Raw genomic sequence first — 25,368 nt, 5'->3', positions numbered from 1 at the left:
TGGCCACAAAAAGAATGTTTGTGAGTACATAGCTAAATAAGTCAATCTTAAATTTTTTCCTAGCATGAATTTTATCAACTTAGTGCCCACTACAAATCAGAACCTAAGACTATTGTAATATTTAAAAGCAAAAAAATCACCAACGGAAACACAAACATCAAATATCACAATATATTTTAAGTATTTAATTTCTTGCTTTTCACTTTAAAAAAGAGTGCTGATGAAACTAAAAATACAAATAACTGTGCAAGTAGCAAAGATAATTTAAATACACATTTGGTGAAATATGGCAATAGTGAGATATTTTTCCTGATTTCGGTCAATGCTAATTTATTAGTGACAAATGGACTTTGACTTTTCTCACTCCAACAAGCAGTATTTGAATTCCATCATTAACATCATGCCTTATCTGTTTTAACATAAAATTATACTTCTACCACATTGCAGAAAATAATTATGAAACATCCAACAACAGTACTGCATTCATGATGTTTAATCTTTTCCCCATACCTCTTTCTTTCTCTAAAGTGGCCCCAATTTTATTTCTTTTCTCTTTATTTCGTCTCCAATTTTTTTTTTTTGCCAAAAATCTACTTACTTCTGTTTCCTTTGTCTTGCTATACAATCTTTTCAAATTTCCCTATCTTTTCCCTTTGGCTCTACTGCTTGAAAACTATACTCATGGCTTCCAACCTTTGCTCTCACTGCCCAGTCTGGCATCCTGGGAATAAATTCCACTGTCTACTGATTAGTACTCATCTTTAGCCATTCTCTCTTCTGCTTTCTGCTTCTGGCAATGCTATATATTCAACATTTAAAAATTTAAGGATTTCTGAAACTTATCCTCTGGATGCAGTCCTAATGAAAAATGACAGAAATAAATTGTAACAAGGTGTCAGAGAAGGCCAATAGCTACATAAATAATTATTTTTACCTTTATTATTATAAAATTAATGTATTTGTTGGAGCTGGAAGTCAGATGAATCTTTAAGTTTTCACAAGGAAATTCTCATATAACCATTTGTGCAATTTAAAATTTAAACAAAAAGAATAATACATATAGTGAGACATCTGACAGTGTAATATGTACTTATGTGTATGTATACAGGTTACAATAAAATTAAACCTTCCTCCCATCAGTGACTCCCAATTCTCAAACACTGGTATTAGTTATTTGTTTGTCCTTCCAAAGATAGTCTATGCATGTGTATGCATGCTGCTGTGTGTGTGTGTGTTTCTCTTCTTCTTCTTCTTCTTTTTTTTAACCCAAACAGAAGCATAATATACACACTGTTTTGTACCTGAACGTGGCAATCTATCTTGGAGCCAAGTATATTTATACTATATAATACACATCTACTTAATTTTTCCCCCATGGCTACATTGTCACATCATGGTTCTTATTAGAAAATAATGCTGCAATATAAAAGAACAAAAATGCTCAGATTCAAAGTACAAGTCCATAATTCATTATCTGAAACCATTGGGGTTAGACATGCTTCATTAGAGTATTTTGGATTTTAAGAAAGGTAATAAGGTACATATAGTGTATGTCATAAAACACTGACAGCAAGGCTTGAAGAAGCATCTCATCATCATACATATTAATAATTCTGAAAGAAACATGAATGTCCACACAAAGTGGGATAAACAAAGACTATAAACAGCCTCATCTCAGGGTAGGTTTTGCTGTCAACTGACTTCGTCACAAACTTAGGGAAAATTTCCCAGTTTTCTGAGTTATTTGCAGTTCGGAATCAAGGATAAGAAAAAGAAAGAAAGGAAAGAAAGAAGGAAGGAAGGAAGGAAGGAAGGAAGGGAGGGAGGGAGGGAGGAGGGAGGGAGGAGGCAGGGAGGAGGGGGGAGGGAGGAAGTGGGGGAGAACAGGGCAGGGGAGAAAGTGGGAGAGGGAGAATGGGAGGAAGGAAGGAAGGTTGGCTAGGTATTGCTTTGTTATGTTTCCAAGTGATTCTTTAAATTAAATAATTCTAGGAAATATGCATTTTGAATGGCATGCCTGAAAGAAAACTAGACATCAACATTGACACTTGCCCCTTTCCTTTGCTACCAAACGTAAACAAATGTAATCAACCACAAGGTCTTGGTCCTTAATTATCACTTAGATTTAACCACTTCTTTCTATGTTCACAGCTATGTCTTATTTTAGGCCATCATCTTTTCTCTCCCTGATGACTGCAAAGCTTCTTAATGGGTCTCAGTGACCCCTGCCTTGCCCCATGTCAATTCATTCTCCATAATACATTAAGATCTTTGTAAAATGTAAGTTTGATTATGTCAATTTCCTTCTTAAAATCCACAATATACTACTACACTCCAGTTTACTAATTCCCTCTGTTATTTTGCCAAAGCTATTATCACATGGAAAGTGGCAGCAACAGCCATAACAAACTACTAACCTTGTTTTAATCATCACTGAACCACTCACTCTCTCTACCTGAGATGTTCCTTTTGTTCCAGACTCCTCTAATCCTCCTTATCTATCTAAAATATAAAAACATTCTTCAGAACTCAACCTAAACAAAACCTCCACTGGGGAAACCTCTTTTCCTCATAAATAAGGTACTGAACTCTCCCCATGTGTTCACATCACGAAGTTATCACACTTTATTATAAATACGTATTTACTTTCCCATTGACAACCACTAAAATGAAAACTCCTTGAGGACATGAATTACATCTTTCTAATTTTTATATCCCAGCATCTAATACAGTGCCTGAATCAGAGTTATGTATTCAACTAATAAGAGTCTGACATCTAGCCATCATTAAGACAAGCTTAGATAGTCAGTAGCAACCATCCCAGGTCTCTGGGTGGTCCTACCCAGCTCCATACCACTCAAAGAAGGCAACTGCAACAGTGAGTTGCTGTTTGGAAGAATAGTTTTGGGAGCTGTGTGTATGTGTGTGGTGGGTGGTAGGTGGTTGTTTCGCTTTGTTTTGTTTTGGGTTGTTTTTGATAAAGTAGGAAGACACAATGGAAAAGTGGTTGACTGAGGCCAGAGTAGAACAATTAACCTGGAGGAGCACAAGCCAGAGCCTAGACTTTCACCCTTCTCCTTAGATTAAAATTAATAGCCAAGGCAGCTGAATGTTGCAAGAAAATAAAAGAGAAACCCACAAGGAAAATTTTAAGATCTTTGAGGTGTGTAGGCACAGGAACAGAAAAACAACAAAGAAAGCAACCTCATCCAGAGAAAACAGATCGAGCAAGAATATAATAACATATTCAAAGATAAGGGAAGATTTTTAGAAACTAAATATGAAAAACAGTTATGAAAAAGAATCAATATGAGATAATGAGTATTAGAAATACAATAGTTAGAAACTCAGAGGATGAATTGAAAGCACAATAGCTACAGACCAAGAATAAATTAGTGAGCTGGAACATGGGGTAGAAGAACTCTCCCAGAAAGCATAGGAAAGGTATGAAAGAACAAAAAAGAGATAAAATTAAGAACAGGAGTAGAAGTATGAACATCTATATAATAAAAATCCTAGAGGGAATGCAAAGACAAAATAAAAGAGAAGAATTATTTGAAGAAATAATGACGAAAATTTCCTAGATATAGAAATATTCAAATCTTAGATTGAAAGGGTACACACAGCAGTGAACAGGACAGCTAAAGAAAAATCCACAGCAAAGCATAATATAAGGATAATTAAGACTGTAATATTATAGATCAAGAGAAAAGTCTAAAAGTTTCCAGAAAGAAAAAGCATACCCCTCCATAAAGGAAGACTAGCACTGACATCAGACTTCTTAACACTAATGCTAGACGATGGCATATTAACTTCCAAGAGAAAGTGTTTAAAAAAGAAAAAGAACTGTAAACCTAGAATTTATATTTAGTGAATAAACTGTTATTTACATTAAAGGAAAAATAAAGCAATTTTCAGCATACATAATCTCAGGAAATTCAAAAGTTCTTAGGAATGTAATGCAATAAGAAGAGAAATAAAATCAGGAAGAAGCAAGAATATAAAGCAAGTAAAGGCTGGCATAGTACATAGTAACTATTGTAATCTTAGTAATCAGTGACCAAAAAGAAAACAAAAGAAAGGTCACCTAACAATCTAGAATTAAAATGCCAGAGAAGGGACTTCCCTGGTGGCGCAGTGGTTAAGAATCCGCCTGCCAATGCAGGAGACAGGGGTTCGAACCCTAGTCAGGGAAGATCCCACGTGCCGTGGAGCAACTAAGCCCGTGTGTCACAACTACTGAGCCTGTGCTCTAGACCCCGCGCGCCACAGGTACTGAAGCCCGCGCACCTAGAGCCTGTGCTCCGCAACAAGAAAAGCCACTGCAATGAGAAGCCCACACTCCACAACGAAGAGTAGCCCCCTGCTCACCTCAACTAGAGAAAGCCCGCATGCAGCAACGAAGATCCAATGCAGCCAAAAATAAATAAATTTTTTTAAAAATGCCAGAGACGATTCTTAGATTGGGTATGAAACAAATCTAGCAATGTGTGATTTACAAGAGACAAAAAACAAAAAGGATCCAGAAAGGTTTCCAAAAAAGAGATAGTAAAAGATATAACCAGGCAAACATGAATCAAAAGAAAGTTGGGGTAAAATGACTTTAATGACAAGATATATTTAGGCCACTTCCCCCTTCATATATATATATTTTGATATGTATATATCATGCGATATACATACATAAAAGAAGGCCATTCTCTTCTAGTAAAAGATACAATAGATCAAGAAATTTTCATTTATATCCCGAGGGTTTGCATGTTTGTAAAGCTTAATATGTATCATAGATTGGGACACCAAAGTTTCAACAAGTTCTTCATGAAAATCAGTTTTCTTTACTTAGTCTTACTTTGGGCAGAAAGACAAGGAAGAGTGGCCATCTCAAAACAACGCAGATAAAGCATCATGAGTACATAAATACTACATTAGACAGCATGATGTATAAAAGCAAAACAGTTGGTTCTGGTTCTAGAAGCAAAACAGTTGAATGAGCTTGGGTAATAATCCAAATTCTCTGAAGCTCAAATTGTTCACCTATGATGTGAAGATTTTTTAACGTTTGCTTTACCTAACACATAGGGTTGCTGTGAAAAAATAAGCAAGATAATGTATATGAAAGTACACTATAAATTGTAATGTGCTATAGAAATGTTATTATGGTAAATATTTAAATACAAAAGTCTTAAGAGTGGTTCCAAAACTCTTAATGAATTTTTTTAAAATAGAGAGGCAAGATTCAAGACATTGACAGAAGGATCTTGCAACAAATGGGATAAAGCCTGTCCTCTTGGTCTGTCTCTTGGGTTGTCCCTGTCATGACTTCATCAATATTTGTGCAACTCCTTTTGCCCTGTGCTGAAAGCAGACTTAATTCAATTATAGGTCTCAAAACTGATAAAATGGTCCTGAAGTGGAAAATGGGAAGAGATTATTGGCAAATGAATAAAGATTTGTATCGAACTAACACACAGGAGTACAGCAGGTCTTTTTTTAATCATTCCCTGTCTTAAATCTTCTGGGAACCATGAGTTTCCCTTCCCCTCATGCAGCACATCGATTTCTGAATTAGACTGCAATATTAAATAATTAATATACTTGCCATGATTGATGTTTTGCATTAGTTGAATATTAGGTTATCAATCAAAATCCACTTGGTTTAATGTAATAATATTGAAAAAGTGTCACGGGCTGTTCATCCAATTTGTAGTTGAGGCAGCACAGATAGTAATGTTGGCATAACACGAGGCTTTAAAGCAGGAAATTCAGTGGCTCAACATGTATGAGGCAGACATTTTGAAACTAACTGGGAGAAGACTGAGGTTGTCCTAAATAAACCTTGTGGCACCTGTCAGTGTCAGTGTTAGTTCTTCCAGTAAGAAGTTGCCATACATCAATCATACCATGGCAGGCAAGAAAAGAAATTAAAATAAAGCTACTGATTTACCTTTGTGGCAAACAGAGTTCATCATTTTGCCAAAGGAAGCATGCTCTAAATCTGGAAATTGTTGCTATTATAAAGTTTATATAATCTTAAGAAATTTCTAAACAAATAGACTAAGATTTTTTAGATCTAATCTTACTTGGAAGGGATTAACTTTTTTTTTTTAATATGAGAACAAATTACACCAAAGTGATCATTCAGGTTTTATAATGGTCTAAGGGAATCTGGTCAAGGAGACACAATTAATAATGATATTTATTTTGAAAAAACAGCATTCCTTTTGATGATGGCATTCTCCTTTCTCTCAATATTTTGTATCAACATTGTCAAACTACTACCTTAGAAAAATATTTTTAATCACTTGCTTCTCCTAGTACCTAGTAAAAGCAAATTTTTCTCATCATTCCCTATTAAATCAATCTAAAATCTATTATGAATTTACTTATAAAAGTAATATTTTACAACATTAAATAAACAAAAGACATCCAAAAGAAAAGTAAGTTTTTTGGGTGGGAAGTAGAAAAGTAACAAAATAAATATAAACCAAAACTATTTCATAAAGCAAGACAAAATACAGTATTTAGTTATAAAATAGAAACTATAATACATGTAACTAAATAAAGTAGCATTAATGTCTCATTTCACTGACCAAGAAATAAAAGATTAAATGTATTTATAACCAGTAATGTATTGATATATGTATTAACCCACATAAAATACGCACATATACAATAATTATGAAAAACAGAGTTTAACTCTTAATAAAAATTTTAACAGGTTTTTGGTTATGAACTAAGCATATTATTCACTTTTAAAAGATTAGCATGCTGCAGTTTTCTACAGCTATAAGAGATAAGATCACAGTTAATTTTTGTACTCTTATAATGGCAGTCAAAGTTTTTAAAAGCCTGAGTTATAAGTTATAAAAATATATACATCTCCTATCTCAAATTATAATTGATAAATTTTCACATGTATAAGACCTTTTTCTGTTATGTATCAAATGTTATGATGAAAACTTTGGTAATACTATAAATCTAAGAAAAACTTGGTTCAAATTCCAACTCTTATACTTAACTAAATAACTGTCAGGATATATACCTTCTCTAATTTGCCATTCTTAAGTTCAAATCAAGGATTAAAAAGATAATTGGCATGCATATAGAAGTCACTCAATAATTACTCGTTCAATATGACAGACTAAATAATGGACTGTATTCTACTTTCAAAATCAAGAAACATCTTTACAGATGTTAGCTTTTTTAACCACCTTAAAATCTGTTTCAACTGTAATACCTATAAATGAAAGTCTACTTTTCAAATAAATACAAAGAGCTTGGCCCAATGGCTAGCATCCAATAAAAATACCATGTATATCTTGACATAAGAACATTCTTCTAACCTGATCTCTTTGAAAGGAGGCAGAATTAAAAAGTACACTGAAAAGAAGTAAGCAAAAATAATTTCTTAATTACCTAATTTTTTTTACATTTTACCTCCAATAACAAAAACACAGACTATCACCACTAAGTTCCAAACTAGAATTCTTAGTTTCAACTTACTAGGTTTGGTTAGAATTCTCAGCACTTTTCCCCTGACTGGAAAATATCTTGCAAATTAGTGGATCTAAGTGTATATTCTTTGGTTACCACAGTTCAGAATGGTAGTTTTCAGACATTTGCTTTTAACAGGTAGTTATTGATCTGACTGATTACTATTTGCAATAAATTCTGCTCTAGAACTTATAAATCATGTGCACAGACAAGTGTACTATGGTTACTGAATTTTATGTGTACTGTTCTAAGATTCTTTAATTAGGTTTACAAATATTAGTGAGCATCCATTACATCAGGACAAGTTTAAACTGAACATATTAAACAGCTGAGGACTTACGATATACACTGAGCTTATTCCATGGGAAGGTGAACACTAAGTTGGTATGTATCATAAGTTATTTACAGTTATTCAGGTAAAGAAGTTCTGCATGTCACAGAAAGGGCCTACATGGGAAAGAAAAGAGATTTCAATATTTTTCAAGTTATGCTCTGGACAACAGTCTCAGATGTAGAAAAACTAAGAGAATTCATCACAAGTATATCTGATCTAACAGAATTGCTAGGGGAAGTGCTTCAGACCAAGGGAAATTATACTAGAAAGAGACGTGGAACATCAAAAATGAAGGAAGAGCAACAGAAATATATTTATTGAGCACCCTCATACCTAGGCTCCATGTTAAATTCTGAGTAGATAATAAAAACAGTAACAACAAAATAAGCAAACATCAACAACAAAAAGTACCTTGGATGTTTAAACTGTACTGTCAAACCAAGACTAATGCATGAAATAGTTAACATCCAAGCCAGGCAGTGAAACTGCATGTGAACATGCTACTTATCTGCTATTTCCACATGCAGCACTAAGGTTCATAATCATTGACAATCTTCTTTCCCACTGAGGCCAAATGTAGCTCAAGAATCTTTCTCAACACTGTGCTCTAAGGAGTCACTGCCAGTTGTCTGCAGTTAGCAAGTGAGGTACAACCTATTCATCACCACTCCCTTCAATCCATGTTCTTGACCTAAGTTCAAGAGAAGTTCAGAAGAAGGAGAAATTGCCATATGTGTTGGAATGGTTGGGAAATATTTAAACGAGTAGGGGTAATTTTAGCTGGATCCTGAAGGACTGACTGCATTTGAGCAGAGTTGGTAAGCAGAAAAGAAGAGGCAGGAAGAGCAAGCCCAAAGGTCCCACATGACCTGTTAGAGGTCAAGTAAGGACAGTAGCCTGCCCAGAGTAGATGTATTAAAAGGTCATATTTCTTTTAGTCTTTAATTTTAAATAATTTTTATTAGGTAAGTTTTCTGGACTATCATGTACTGTTGTGCCTGTTGTTTAGTATGGGGAGGGGGGAGTGGTGAAGAAAGGAAAACCTAATGGGGCAGTAGAAGCTAAAAGCTATATGCCCTGGCCAAGCAGTGCATCCTGGTGTGGTACTGCATCCACCAGAAGAAGGGACAGCTTTTCCTAGTATGCACAAAGGTGCCATATGGACTAGCAGTCCCACAAATAATAAGTGCTTATTATAGAAAAATTCAAAATCACATCTGGTTCTAAATGAAGAATAAAATAAAAATCACCTGAAATCCCACCAGCCAAGATAATACCTCAAGGTATTTTAGTATTTTCCTCCCTTCATATGTGTACACACAAACACACTTTTTTCTTACAAATATGGAATCACCATTGATTTGTTATGTACATAGCTTAGATTTTTTCACTACTTAATTATATATTATAAACAGCTTCTCAGATGTCAATAAATATATTTACATATAATAGTTTTACTGTTTACATACTATTCTGTTCATAGATGTACAATAGTTAACATATCCATTAGTGTTGGACATTTGAGTTGTTTCTGATTTCTTATTCTAAATAAAACTAGGATGTAAAAAAAGAATAATTTGATCATTAGATTTTAAAATCATTTATGAATTTTATATTATATTATGTTTTGACTTCCATTCATCCATCCTTGTTTAAGATGTTACTGAATAGATGATCAAAAAATTAGGAAGTAAACTAACAAAGTGGAGGACACTTAATCCAGGAAATGGGGAAACATCATAGAAGAGTCGTGAAGAGAAACCGTCCCAAGAAGAAGGGGAAAGGAAGTCCCAGAGTGACAGCTCTACAGAAGGCCTGGCTGAGCCTGGGACAGGAAATACAAAAAAAAAAAAGGCATGAGAAATGGTTACATACTCTAGGAAACAAAAACGTATACAAGGAGCCATAGTACTTGGATCATCAATGAATGATATTTATATAGTCATAGTAATGTAAACATGGGTCATAATTCAATAAAAAATAATTATAAGATGGTAGAACAGGCGGGGTAGGGACTGTAAAAGAACTAAAATGTCATCCAGCATTACAGGCTTTTAATAAATAATGCCTGAAATTGACAAATTGATGATATTTAGAACAATGGAGAGATTCTGCCAAGAATTAAACTTGCCTGCCTCTGGGAAGTGGGATAACAGCAGTCAGGGAGACAATAGGGGATTATTGTTTAATTATACCATGTTGTGCTACTGACCTCTTAAACTGTATGTATGTGTTAATTTAATGGAAGTTAAAATTAATCTTTATTCTTAAAAAAAATAGAGAACCTGGCACATCAGTGGTGCTCAAAAAAATAGAAGCTGTCTATTCTCCTTAAAAATCTGAAATACATCTGGAATGTGTTCATCATTTAGCTTTAGTTCTCCCAAAAAGCAGGGTCTGAGACAAGGACTGGCAGGCAAGTGGTTTATTTGGGAGAATGACCCCACCGAGTTCAGAAGAGAAGGAACTGGAAGAATGAAATACAGAAAGAGGAACAACTAAACCAAGCATGTGTTATTAAGCTGTTATGCTTCTGTGGGCAATTGGAACTCAGTCCTGCTGAAGATCCTCTGAAGAACTATGTGTCTCATAATTGTCTGAAATTGCAAGAGAGAAGTATTTATCTCCCAGCTCTGGTCTGCTGTTGGTCAAGTTTGCCCCACAGAATGTTAACTCCCTAGCACTTCAGACTGCCCTCCCATACTACAGCAGGAAGCCCAGGGCAGAAGGCAGGCGATAAGTGATGCAGCTGAGTGAGGCATGGTCAGACCACACCTGCACATAGCTGTTTGCTGACGCAATGGCCAGAAGTGGAATACAGACTGAAAGGAAGTAAGCTGGGGGACAAAAGATGACCAACATGTATGGTTAGATGAATATACATATGCAAATTCCAAGCTACCTCTTATTTACCCTCCACAGTCCCACTTTCCCCTATACTCCCCAAATCTAAAAATACCTTTGGTGGGGAAAGGGGGAGAGGAATAAATTTGGAATTTGGGATTAACGGATACACACTGCTATATATAAAATAGATAAACAAGGACCAACTGTATAGCACAGGGAACTATATTCAGTATCTTGTAATAACCTATAATGGAAAATAATCTGAAAAAGAATATATATATATATAGAAAATCAACTATACATCAATAAAAAAACTAGGATTAAAAAAAGAATAATTGATCATTAGATTTAAAAATCATTTATGAATTTTATGTTATGTTTATTTCACATGGAGGACTGGGGTAAACAATTTTTAAAGGGGGAAATAAACCAGTATATTTCTTCTCCAGTACTTAAGCTTAAATAATTTAAATTTATATAATTATTACATTTGCATAAATATAAATTTGGATTTAAATATAAAGTATAGTTATCATTTATAATATTTAAATACAATTAAATATCTACTTTCAAGGAAGTTCATTATCATAAAATAATGTTCCTACAGCTTCCTACAAGCAGTATCTACCTATACGTAACAAAGTAAACAATTCTAAATAGAAGATAATAAATACATATAAGTATTCTACTAGTGTCTTCAGCTGCTAAAACTGAGAAAATGCAACACATGTATATTTTTCCTAAGAAAAGCAAACTTCCAATAACTCAGAAATTGATTATTCAATTACTAAAGTCTTTTGTTGCTTTTTCTCTTCCCTCTGATGTTCTCCTTTGTAACTACACTGATACCCTAAAAGGAAACAAAAAACTAAGGTATGAATTTAATCTGGTAAGCACCTAACAGTGCTAGGAAATAAAACTACAGTACTAAAATTCTTTCTTTGCTTAGTGAATCAAAATAAACTCCTCAGCCTATAATTCAAGAGTCCCCTCAAATCAAACAATTTGCCATTTCCTACAGATCTCTTTGCACTTCTCAGCACTTAAATCTTTGATCATATTATCTAAGTAAACTGACCTTCTTAGAGATTCTGCCTCTGAGGAAATACTGAACAGTATGTGCCAAGCGCTGTAGTAAGTGCTTTATATCGGTTAGCTCATTTAACCCTTATAATGTTATTATAAATAGATAAAATTATTATCCCTACTTTATAGATGAGATAACTGAGGCTTAGAGAGGTGAAGTAGATCACACGGTATACCACTCAGCTATTAAAAGGCAGATGTGAAGCCAGGCAGCCCAAGTTCACTGCCCAAATTTTAATCAAGAGAGAATTTACTACTGTCTACCTGTAAAAGCAATAACTTTAACAATGAAACAAGATTTTACAGTATTCTCCTACTAGAACTATGATTGGGAAAGAAGCTGCAAAGGGGTAAGGATTTAAGTAAAAAAGAACACTGACCCTTAAAGATAGACTAATATATACCAGGTGCTGAGCCTGGTCATTTACACTTATAATCTCATTGAATTCTCACAACATTCACAAAAAGAAAAATATGTATAAATGGCTAACAAACATTCAGGGAAATATTATAGTGCACAGATCTGCAAGATAAAACTAAATGCCATTTTTCACCTAGGAAACAAGCAAAGATGAAAACAAATGATAATGTTTGTAGTGCTGGCAAAGGTATGGGGAATCAGGACCCTCATATGCTACCTGTGAGAGCAGAAAATAGTAAAAGCTTTCTAGAGGACAAGAGGAAATGTTCCACATTTTCAATAATACACATAAAGCCTTTGACCTGAAAGTTCTACACCTCTGGGCTTAACCCAACGTTAAGAGTCACAAGATACTAATCACTCCATTGTATTTAATATAAGACAAATAACAACAACAACAAACTTGGAATAAATTAAGTGCCTAATAATGGCAAACTATGAAATAAAACATGATAATATCCATACAACAGAAAACCATATACCATTAAAAATTATGATGTAGTTGTATATTTCCATGAAAATGTTCTTATGGCATATTGAGTTTTTAAAAAGAGCCTATTACAGTATGGTATGATGTTATAGTTGTTAAAAGAAAAGTTTTATACATGTATGTGTATAATATGAGTATATATGTGTGTGTATCTACATGTAACTGAAAGGTTACAAACTAAAATGTTAAGAATATGTAACAATGGATTCTGACTGATTTTTATGTTCATTCTAATGCTTTGTTTATGTGTTTTCCAAATTTTCTTCCATTACTGTTGGTCTAATTTTTTTTAAGTTGTTTTTTTTTTTTGTGGTATGTGGGCCTCTCACTGTTGTGGCCTCTCCCGTTGCGGAGCACAGGCTCCGGACACGCAGGCTCAACAGCCATGGCTCACGAGCCCAGCCGCTCCGCAGCATGTGGGATCCTCCCGGACCAGGGCACGAACCCGTGTCCCCTGCATCGGCAGGGGACTCCCAACCACTGCGCCACCAGGGAAGCACTAAAGTATTTTTTAAAAAGAATCCTCACAGCAGCTCTATAGAGTAGTACATTATCTTCATTTTGTAAATAAGAGATCTGCTTAGAGTAGAGTAACTTACTTAAGGCAAGAAAGTAACTTGCTAAGATGACCAAATTTGCTCTATCTGGATCCAAAGCTCATACTTTTTCTTTTTCAATAGAAATGCTGCCTGCTGTATTAGATAAAATAAGCCTAGGTCTATACTGAACCCACACATTCCCTGTTCTCTCTACCCTTGAAAAAGATCCATAAATTATCTGTGTACATGCCTGTTACCTTCAGTGTTCGCTTTAAAGACTCAGTGTACATTTCTGTCCATCTTTAAACTCTCTACAGTGTTTAATACCAATAGAATCTTTCTAAATTTGATACATGAATATATAAGATACAGATGAATTAAATTTAGAGTTGGAGAACGTGAAACTGGAATAGAGCTAATGTCCATAATGCATGAGATAAATGGAAATGGTAAGCCCTTTAATAACTGATCCAGATTGGTCCAAGTTCTGCCACATTCCCTTCCTTCCCACTTTATCTATATTAGTTTTGGTTCCTAACACTTCACACCAAAATTCCTCCAGCACTCTTCTCCCTAACGTTAATGTCTTCAAACCCCAAGTTCATGTCTCTGTCTGCTTTACAACCTATAATATCTGGCTAATAATTTTCTGCTACTATCCAAAATGCACCTCTTCTCAGACCAGTCCATTATCATTTCCATAATTCCTTTTTTGCTCATGCATTCATCTACCTAGAACAGTCTTCCTCTTCCTTGATACATCTTCAAATTCTATACATTTATTGCACTAGAACCAAACTTCCACTTCTACTATTTTCATAATAATTTCTTACATTTCTAAACATATAGTCACTCCTTGCATTCAATAAATAAGTCCTAGAAACTTCCAAGTACCCTAAGTTGTGAATGTAATAATGCATGTAAAGTGCTTGGTGGATTACTCTTAGCATATATTACTAATTATTATCAACATCATTATTACTATGCAGACCCTTCATGAGCATTGCTCAAATCATTAAGATCAGAAGGAAACAAAGCCACTCTGAGATAAAATGCTGAGCAGTCAAATGGTCTCATTCACCAGCTAAGTGACATGACTCCTGAACATCATCCTGCACATATGCCTTAATATCATGACACATGAAAATTACAAATTCTCACATGCAACATAGGCCCCCTTTGAACAGACAGAATATTAATCTATGGCTACCAAGGTCAACTGCGTTGCCCTTACAGAAAATTCTCCATAGTCTAGCGCTTACACATTCAGTACTTATTTTATGTGGCTTCTATGTCTGTATCCATTCCCCAAGCCAATTATTTGTTTAAGTAAACCTTCTGCTTTGTTACCACATGAAGCTTTTTGGTAAGTATAGATTCTTGGTGTTCAATGTCAATCAAACTCTAACTTTCCCAATACTATACATTAAAAAGTCTTCAGGTCTTGGGATATGGTTAATTAAAACAATTTATTTACATATCACTAACATTAGCTAATGTTCACAAAATTAGAATTGGAAGGTCTCATTAGGAAAAGCAGAGAAGGAAATAGCCTAACAAAGTGTTATAAATGCTACATTAGAATTCTAATTTCATGAAAGTGTTTCTTGGGGGACTAAGAGGCTGGGGAAAAGGTAGAAACTGTGGACAGCAGAGTCCAGGAAATACTTCATAGAGGTGATGCTTGAGATTCCTTTGAACAAAGGCCATTCCAACCGCAAGGTCTCTGGAATCAGCTCCTCGGGCTTCTTCGAGGACTTTATACTCTTTCAATTATCTGTTCTCTTTCTCCTACCCTGTACTGCTACTGCGGAGCAATCGGGGTTAAGGTTGTGAGTTAGGACAATGAGTCAAACTGAAAGTAACAATCAAAGCTTTATTTACTTACTTACAACAGTGCAACCAAGAGGCAAAAAAGAGTCTAATGTTCCATTTTTCCCTCAAAGAACAGCATGGGCGAGGGTCAGGTGGATTCACTGGGGCGGGGAGGGGGGTGCAGGTGGCGGGGGGTGGGAGGAGGTGAAAGGGAGAATGGTTGTCTCACTGCTGAAGAACCCAGAGCAAAAGGCTCTTACTTCTTTATGGACCAGTGAAGCATGGGGAGGGAAAGGGGGAAGGGCTAGGAATGGAAAAGTACTGAATCAAAGTACAGAAAAGTACCTCAGATCACAAATAAGGAGGGCTCTGAATGGAAGCCCCTGGGCTAGAAACAAGAATGCTTTATGGTTGGGTCTAAAAGATCACACATACAATTTTGGCCTGGAGCTGGACTCCTCAGCTACCATCCTACTTACTTCTCTGCTTCCCTCAAACTTTTAGAAAGACTACATAGACACTATGTCTCCACATTCCTACCTCCTAACACATACAAAATTTTCTCTTGCTAAAGTCATCAGCGGTTTCTCCATGTTACCGAGTCCAAAGGCCATTGTATCATCCTTGTCTTTATACACTTCTCAGGAGCATTTGACACTGTCAAACTCTCCCTCCTGCACACTCTCTCCTCACTTGTCTTCTATGCTTTTACATCATTCAGGTTTCTAACCTTTTTTCAAAAAATGATTCAAGTCTCCTTTGTAGGTTCATGTTCCTTTCGCCAGCCATCAAAGTTAGAGTTCCTCAAGGCTTGGTCCTAGGCCCTCATCTTGTCCTATACTTTCTTTCCAATTAATCCTGCCCTCGTGCACAGCATTAATAGCAACCCATAGGTAAATAACAACAACAATAAAAATCACATAGTCCTCAGAAGCTCCAGATCCATTCATCCAGCTATCTATTTAACATCACTATTTGGATGCCTCAAAAATCAAAAACAAAAATTTATACTCAATTGGCCCAAAACTGAACTCTTAAGTTCCTCCTTCAAATCTGATTCTTTTCAGTATTTCTTATTTTAAAAAGGAGTCACATCATTTATCCTAAAGCCAAAAACCTTGGAATTAACCGCTTTATTTTCTTCTCTCTCTCCCTCCACAGGTAATCTGTCACTAAGTCCTATTGCTTCTACCTCTTAAATAACCATAGAAACTATTTATCTCTACTTATCAATTGTCACCATCCTAGTTGACCTACCATCACCTCTGGCATAGTCTGTCTTAATTCCCTCCTAATTATTTTCCTCTCTTCCACTGTTGTTTCCCTACCATCCACCTACCCCAAAAGAGACAGTCTAATTATGTAAATATGGATCACATCATTCCCCTGCTCAAAACTCTTCAATGCCTTTCCATTGAAGCCATCGTGATTTGGCCCTCCTACCTACATCATTTAGTCATTCATTATTACTGAGCACAACCTTTGGACCAAATTCTGTGCTAGGTATCAGGGATACAAATATGAACAAAGCAGACTGCAAGGGTTGCAAGGAATTTACAGATAGGTATGAAACACACACAACTTACACACAAATATATAAATTAGTAACTGTGACATGCATAACATTAAAAAGTACTGTGAAGAAACAATACAGGAACCTGTAAGATAGAATAATAGGAATATAAGATCTAGTGTAGAAGGTCAGGGAATTCTTCCTTCATTTTATTTCACTGTTATGCTCACTCACTACACCCTTCTTCAGTCTATTTCTCATGCATTCCAAGCTACCCAGAATCTGAATACTATCCCAATTTAGGTGAGCTATGAATCCAAAGTAATGCAAATACAGGAAGACCAGGATTATCCAAGGGACTCTGAATCAAGAGTAAATAAAAGACAAGAATACAAAGATTATTCTAGGTGATAGTAGCAATAGAATTCAAGTCCAGTGGCGGCAGTGCTGGTGGTGATGGTGGTGCAAGTGCCTGTATATTAAGTACACTGATACCATGATATAGCAGTCTTAACTCCTGATCATTTTCATAACCTGGTTTTCTAGAGTTCCACTGATTACAGAAGCTACCCAACCGTGCTACATAATCTATGTTTGTTTACTTTAGTCTTTTCTAATAGAATCTAAGCTCAGTGACGACAATTTACATGTACACAGGAGGGAATGGTTTGTGGTAAGTCCTAAAGGCTTGAAATAGCCTTGCCTATAAGAACTTTTGTTTTCTGTAGTTCATATAAAGTGAAAGGACAAAAGAAGAGTCTTCTAGGATTATTTTCTTACCATAAATGGTTTTATATTCACCTGCATAAAATAAAAACTAACACTGAATTCATAGGCACTTTCCACCAGATATTTAATAGTAGTATTTGTGGGCCAATAGAGAATTTAAAGAGTTGCCAACTATTCTCTTGAGCCGAAAGTCCAAATCAGGGGTCAACAAACTGTGGCCCATGGGTCAAAACCAGCCTGCCACTTGTTTTTGTACAGCACATGAGTCAGAATAATTTTTATATCCTTAAATGGTTGGAAAAAATAAAAATATTTTGTGATATGTGAAAATTATTGAAGTTCATTTTAGTGTCAGTACTTAAAGTTTTGTTGGAACACAACCACACTCATTCTTTTTTTTTTTTAAGGGTTTAAACATTACATTTTTCACAAGTTTTGAAAATTTGTCAGTCTAAGCTTTTGTTCTGCTCCACATGTATTTATGCCACCATCAGTTGTAATACATGTTGGCAGATTCCACACTTCAGGTTGTACAGAATTAGTGTTTTTCTTAACTTTGAAAATGTTCTCACCTGTAATTCTTCAGTCACCTCAAACTCTCCATTGATTCCTCAAACAAACAACTCAGCAGTATTGATAAACCTATGAACACATCAAGAGCCAAGGAAAACCACTCAAAATCCTTTCCTTATTTTTGATTGTTGGCTTTGCTCCCAATGTCATTTTCTCTTCAGTTATGATTATCCCTCCCATGTTTTTTTTTTTAAATTTCTCAAACATTGAAATTCCACATTAGAATAGGTTTTGGTTTGCCCACTCTGAGAAATATTTACCAGTTCCCTGGAGTTTTACTTCAGCTTATATATTCAATACTTTTTTTTTTAATTTTAGAAAACTTTCTTAAGATATAGTTTTAAATATTTATTTTTGTTTTGAGTTTTCTTCTTCTGAGATTCAGTAGTATCCATATTCCATTTCCCTGTTGGTCTTCCATATCTGTCATTGTCTTAAAATCTTTTTGTTTCTAATTTTTAAAATTTATTTTAATTTCTTAACCATTTTTCATTTTCTTTGCTTTCTGTGTCTATCTATTCTTATCTTGCTTCTAATTTACTTTTCTTTTTTTTGAAACAATGTCAAATTTACAGAAAATTTGAAAGTACAACACAGACATTTTCCCTTGAAACTTTTGAGAATAAAATGTAGATATGATGCCCCATCACCACCAAATGCTTATGTGCATTTCCTACTAACAAGGAAATTTTTCCACATAACTACAACTGTCAAATTTAGAGAACTGACATTGATATATTGTTACTATTTAATATTCAGCCTCGATTCAAGTTGGACCAATATCTCTAGCAATGTCCTTTATAGCAAAGATGATCCAGCTCAGATTCTTACATTGCATTTAATTGTCACATTTCTTTAGTTAGTCTTCTTAGCTATCTACAACCATTTCTCAGTCTTTCCTTAGTTTTTAGGGCCTTGATGCTTTTGAGGATTACAAGGTAGTTAATTTAGACAAGTCAGTTTAGACGTCGGTTTTTCCTACATGTTTATAATTCATTTTTGCATCATTGACTGTAAAAACAAACTCTGTGCTGTTGTGTATATATATATATAGATAGATAGATAGATATAGATATAGATATATCACGTCTTCTTTATCCATTCATCTGTTGATGGACACATAGGTTGCTTCCATGTCTTGGCTATTGTAAGCAGTGTTACTATGAACATTGGGGTACATGTATCTTTTCAAATTAGAGTTTTCGTCTTTTCCAGATACATGCCCAGGAGTGGGATTGCTGTATCTTTTTTTTAGTTTTTTAAGGAACCTACCTACTCTTTTTCATAGTAGCTGCATAAGTTTACGTTCCCACAGTGTAGGAGGGTTCCCTTTTCTCCACACCCTCTCCAGCATTTATTATTTGTAGATTTTTTGATGATAGCCATGCTGTCTGGTGTGAGATGATACCTCATTTTGGTTTTGGTTTGCATTTCTCTAATAATTAGTGATGTTGAACATGTTTTCATGTGCCTGTTGGCCATCTGTATGTCTTCTTTGCAGAAAAGACCTATTTAGGTCTTCTGCCAATTTTCTGATTTTTTTTTTAATTGAGTTGTACGAGCTGTTTGTATATTTTGGAAATTAAGCCCTTGTCAGTGACATCATTTGCAAATATTTCCTCTCATTCCATATGTTGTCTTTTTGTTTTGTTTATGGTTTCCTTTGCTGTTACACTGAGCTCACAATGCATCCCATTCCATGGTATATTATTTAGATTTTCCTATTACTGGTAATGTTAACTTGGCCACTTGATTACAATGTTGTCTTCCAGGTTCCTCTACTAATTTTTTTCTCAAAAGTATTTTGTAAAGAGTTACTTTCAAACTATGTAAATATTCTATTCCTCAACATGTTATTACTTAGTTCATTTATTTAAATTAGGATGGACTTGTGGATTTTTAAGGTCTTATAATCATTATTATCATTGTTTACTGTAATGTTCAAATTGTCCCAGATTTGGCCAGTGGGAATCCCTTAAAGATGGCTTCTGTGTCCTCTTGAATTGACCCTATTACTTCTTTATTTTCATGCACAACAAGATATTCCAGACTTATTTTGTACTTTCCCTGCCCTACACACTCATTCTTGTATCTACTTTTATGGCTGCTTTAGGGCTACAACAGCAGCTGAGTTGTCATGACAGAGATCATATGTGGTACTCTCTCTGGTCTGCACTGCTGCTCAGAGCACGAAAATCACAGTGATGCAGTATAACTCAACAGAGTTTCAAGAGCTTCATAAATTGCTGTAATGTGACATTTAATTTTTGTTTTAATACCAGTTGTATACCAATCATGTCAAAACCAGAAAAGAAGAGAAAGGGGGACTTCAAATGACATACTTGTAAGGCACAGTGGAGTGTAGATTATTTTATCAAATTAAATGGCAATGCATTGTGTTTATTACACAATGACACTATAGCCATGCTGAATGAATACAACATATGTTGACACTACCAAACTAAGCAGCCTTCACAATATTTCCAACACACAGGAAAGCAAGAGTCAGAAAAAATTAGAAAATTTAAAAGGAAATAACTCATCACAGCAGACTTTCTTCACAAAAATAAAAAATACAAATGAGTTTCTTACTGCTGGGTATGTTAGCCAATCAATGAAAGCCGTTTAACAATGACTGAGTTGATTAAATCATCTTTGCCTGCAGCAGGCAAAGGAATGTGTCTGGAGAAAAAAATACTTATTAAAACTATTAGCCTTTCAACAAGAACAGTTGCTTGAAAGTTGAGGACAGAGGGAGTATCATCAACAGTCAAAGACAAGGCAAATAATTTTGAATGGTTTTCCTTGGCTCTTGATGAATCCACAGATGTTAGTGATACTGCTCAGTGTTGTTTATTTGAGGAGTCAGCACTGAATTTGAAGTGACTGAAGAATTACTGCCCTCTGTGAGTAGCCTATGTAGAACATGAGAATATTTTCAAGAAAACTAAGAAAACACGAATTCAGTACCCCTGATATGGAATCTGCTAAGATAAGTTACATACGATGGTGGTTAAAAATAGGTACAGAACCAAACGATGTTTAGTTGGACAAATTTACAAAGCTTGTAAAAATGTAAGCCTACATGAAAAGTTAAAGCCTATGATTATTCACTGCATTATTCATCAGCAAATACTTTGTGAAAATATTGGAACGTATCATGTGTTATTGAACCAGTGAACCTCATTTACTCTTGTGGACTTGTCCATTGTCAGTTTTGTGAATCTTTGACAGAAATAGAAGCTGAATATCCTGATCTCTCTAATACACACAGCACTTTGATGTCTTAACAGTGGTAAAGTTTTATTGTGATTTTTCATAAGAAAGTAAATGAAATGAAAAGAACTGCCCTCAACCACTTTTAGTGAACATGAATGACTTTGGAAATTAGCTTTAGGTGTAGACTTAATAACGTTTCCTAATGAATTCAACCAAAAATTATAAGGCCACACAACGTTTACATGCAAAACTTACACGGCATTAAAGTCACCTAAAAAGCAACTAACATTGTTTGGGTCACAGAATAATGTCAAGCTGCTTTATATACTTCCCGTCCTGTCAAAAGTTAAAGCAAATGCAAGACCTCCATTCCCACACATCTTTCAAGGAGTATATTTTCCAAGCTCAAACTAAAGCTCCTCTAGTATTTTTCCAACCTGGATGCAAGTGCAAAGAAAACTTGCATATTTCCAAACCCATTCAACTGTGCAATTGAGGAGCTTCCAGTCCAAATGAAACTGATTAATCTGCAATGTAATAACTAAAAGAAAAACGTCAAGAAAAGAATCTAATAGAATTTTATAAATGTATTCCAAGCAATTACAACGTTCAATTAAAATCATGTGTTCACGGATTATGATACTATTCGGCAGTACCTATCAGTGTTAAAAAAAAAAAGCATTTTCAAAGATGAACTATTTAAAATCTAATTACAAACCAGGAATAACAGATGAATGTTTATAATCAATTTTGATAATAGAGAACACTAATTTTGAACCTCAATTAAGTTTAATGCTATCCTCCCTGAAGAATTACATTCTTCTCATTCATACACTTGTATTACAAAAAATTCTGCTAAATAATTATTTCACATTTGGCAATAAAATTGTAGATTTTTATTTCCCTTCCTGTTATATAAATAGTAACATAATACCCTCAATTTTGCCTCCTAGCCACAAAGCCTGAAATTTTTACTATCTGGCCCTTCACAGAAAAAGTTGGCTGACCCCTTATTTAAATCACTTAAATTCCACTTGTATTCAAGCTATCAATCCATATGAGGTTATTATGATTTGGGGAAACGTAGGGATAGACAGACAGAGGTAAATGGAGATTTCTTGTTTTCTTATTATTTTGATAATTTCATGATAATTGACAGCACCACGGACAATATTGACAGGGTTTCAGAACCCAAACTGCAAATGATAGATACAAATTAAAAAAGGAAGATGCAACAATATAGAACTAAATTTAAAAGTTGAGAACTTAGTCAACTTCTCCTATCTGCTTTTATTCTACCTTACATATCAAAAATTATATGAATTTTCTTAATTTTACATAATAAAAAATATTGGCTGAAAGAAACTACAAAAATGATTACAAAACAATGAAATAAAAGCAAAAGAAATAATTGTAAGACCACACTAAAAGACAGAAATTATACCATGGCAACAATTCAACTCTATATAAAAAGTGAGAGTTTGAGAAAGGAGGAGTAACATGAAAAAAGATAAATGTTAATTATTCCACCTAAAAACTAAACTTAGCATAATCAGTAAGAAACATTCTAGTACACAGGAGAAAAATGGCTTTTTCTTCATTAATTAAAGATAATTTGGAATCACATTGAATAATCAGTTTTACAGGCATTGAATTTTTATAAGCAGGACTATATAAAAATCACAAAAACATTCTCAGCAATTCAGCTATCCTCCAAATTCATAATTCTAAACATTAAAAGAGTGTTTAAATCTCATACATTATAGGGATATTATTTGTCTATTATAGAGCAACTAAATAAAATACTTAAAAGATGCAAACACTATAAAATAAATAGTTTAAGGATTCAAACTGGGCAACACTGAAAAAGCATTCTGAATGTTTCAAATTTTAAGTTACTTTATAGGTTCACAAATATACTTATGTCAAAAATTTTAACATTTAAATCTGTATCATGTTATCATGGTAAAATCAGCAACAATACACTTTGCACAAGGTGATATGGAAATAAGGTGACGAACCATGCATCCTCTTTTTGCCTGGGAAAGTTCTGGTTTATTTCTCACATCCTGGCTGAACTATTAACAGCACCTCCTTTCATTTTTAAAGCATCAAAGTCAGGACAATGTATTAAACGGTCACCCTTTATATAAAGGAATGTCAAACTTAAACATATCATAAAAGCATAATACAACACCATGCATACATGGACCAACCCAACTAACATGAGAGTGAGAGATTGGGGGGCGGGTGGGAATGGAGGAAGAGAGAACAAAATTTGGGAAAAGAGAGTGAAAAGACGGAAAATTAAGAAATGGTCCTGAGACTCTGGGAGGGCTCACGCCAAGGAGTACTTCCCAAAACTTCTGCTGCCAGTGTCCTTGTCCCCACAGTGACCCACAGCCATGCCCTGCCTCTGCAGGATACCCTCCAACACTAGCAGGTGACAGTTTAAAGAATCACTGCTACTTAGCAACGTCTGATATAGACACTGAGATGAAGCATCTGTTAGCCTGGGCCACTGAGTTCAGGGCAGGCAGGACACCCTGGCCCCAGCACCAACCTGCTTGGAACATGCACTTTAATCATTCGATAATATTTGCTGAACATTTACTATGTGCAAAGAAGAGTGTTGCTATGTGGGGCTGGATGTGGAGGAAGCAGTAAATTAAATCTGAAATTCCACCCTGAGAACTTCCTTACACAGTCAGAGAGGCAGGAGAGGGCAGACAGCAGAAGCAAGAAAAACTACAAGCCTGCAGCCTATGGAACAAATACCCACATTCACAGAAAGATAGACAACATGAAAAGGCAGAGGGCTATGTACCAGATGAAGGAACAAGATAAAACCTCAGAAAAACAACTAAATGAAGTGGAGACAGGCAACCTTCCAGAAAAAGAATTCAGAATAATGATAGTGAAAATGATCCAAACCTCGGAAAAACAATGGAGGCAAAGATAGAGAAGATGCGAGAAATGTCTCACAAAGACCTAGAAGAATTAAAGAACAAACAAACAGAGATGAACAATACAATAACTGAAATTAAAACTACACTAGAAGGAAACAATAGCAGGATAACTGAGGCAGAAGAACTGATAAGTGACCTGGAAGACAGAATGGTGGAATTCACTGCTGCAGAACAGAATAAAGAAAAAAGAATGAAAAGAAATGAAGACAGTCTAAGAGACCTCTGGGACAACATAAAACACAACAATATTTGCATTATAGGGGTCCCAGAAGGAGATGATAGAGAGAAAGGACCCGAGAAAATATTTGAAGAGATTATAGTCGAAAACTTCCCTAACACGGGAAAGGAAATAGCCACCCAAGTCCAGGAAGTGCAGCAAGTCCCATACAGGATAAACCCAAGGAAAAACACTATGACACATAGTAATCAAATTGGCAAAATTTAAAGACAAAAAAATATTATTGAAAGTAGCAAGGGAAAAACGAAAAATAACATACAAAAGAACTCCCATAAGGTTAACAGCTGATTTCTCAGCCGAAACTCTACAAGCCAGAAGGGAGTGGCACAATATAAATATACTTAAAGCGATGAAAGGGAAGAACATACAACAAAGATTTCTCTACCCAGCAAGGATGTCATTCAGATTCGACAGAGAAATCAAAAGCTTTACAGACAAGCAAAAGATAAGAGAATTCAGCACCACCAAACCAGCTCTACAACAAATGCTAAAGTAACCTCTCTAAGTGAGAAACAGAAAAGTAGAAAAGGCCTACAAAAACAAACCAATAACAATTAAGAAAATGATAATAGGAACATACATATACATAATTACCTTAAATGTGAACAGATTAAATGCTTCAACCAAAAGACACAGGCTTGCTGAATGGATACAAAAACAAGATCCATATATATGCTGTCTACAAGAGACCCACTTCAGACCTAGGGACACATACAGACTGAAAGGGAGGGGATGGGAAAAGATATTGCATGCAAATAGTAATCAAAAGAAAGCTGGAGTAGCAACACTCATATCAGATAAAATAGACTTTAAAATAAAGAATGTTACAAGAGACCAGGAAGGACACTACATAATGATCAAGGGATCACCCCAAGAAGAAAATATAACAATTATAAATATATATGCACCCAACATAGGAGCAACTCAGTACATGAGGCAATTGCTAACAGCTCTAAAAGAGGAAATCAAAGGTAACACAATAATAATGGGGGACTTTAACACCTCACTTACACCAATGGACAGATAATCCAAAATGAACATAAATAACGAAACAGAAGTTTTAAATGACACAATAGACCAGATAGATTTAATTGATATCTA

The 25,368-nt window shown here is 34.9% G+C and overlaps 1 protein-coding gene across 1 annotated transcript in view; it reads right to left on the bottom strand.

Moving 5' to 3' along the window:
• RSRC1 (arginine and serine rich coiled-coil 1) overlaps positions 1–25,368 on the bottom strand; it is a 450,887-nt gene that overhangs the window by 227,492 nt on the left and 198,027 nt on the right. The window lies entirely within an intron of this gene.

This window comes from Phocoena phocoena, chromosome 4 (genome assembly GCF_963924675.1).
Source record: "Phocoena phocoena chromosome 4, mPhoPho1.1, whole genome shotgun sequence".
NCBI classification, from domain to species: domain Eukaryota; kingdom Metazoa; phylum Chordata; class Mammalia; order Artiodactyla; family Phocoenidae; genus Phocoena; species Phocoena phocoena.
Note: the sequence above shows the minus strand (reverse complement) of the source record. Positions and strands in the feature narration are given on the sequence as shown.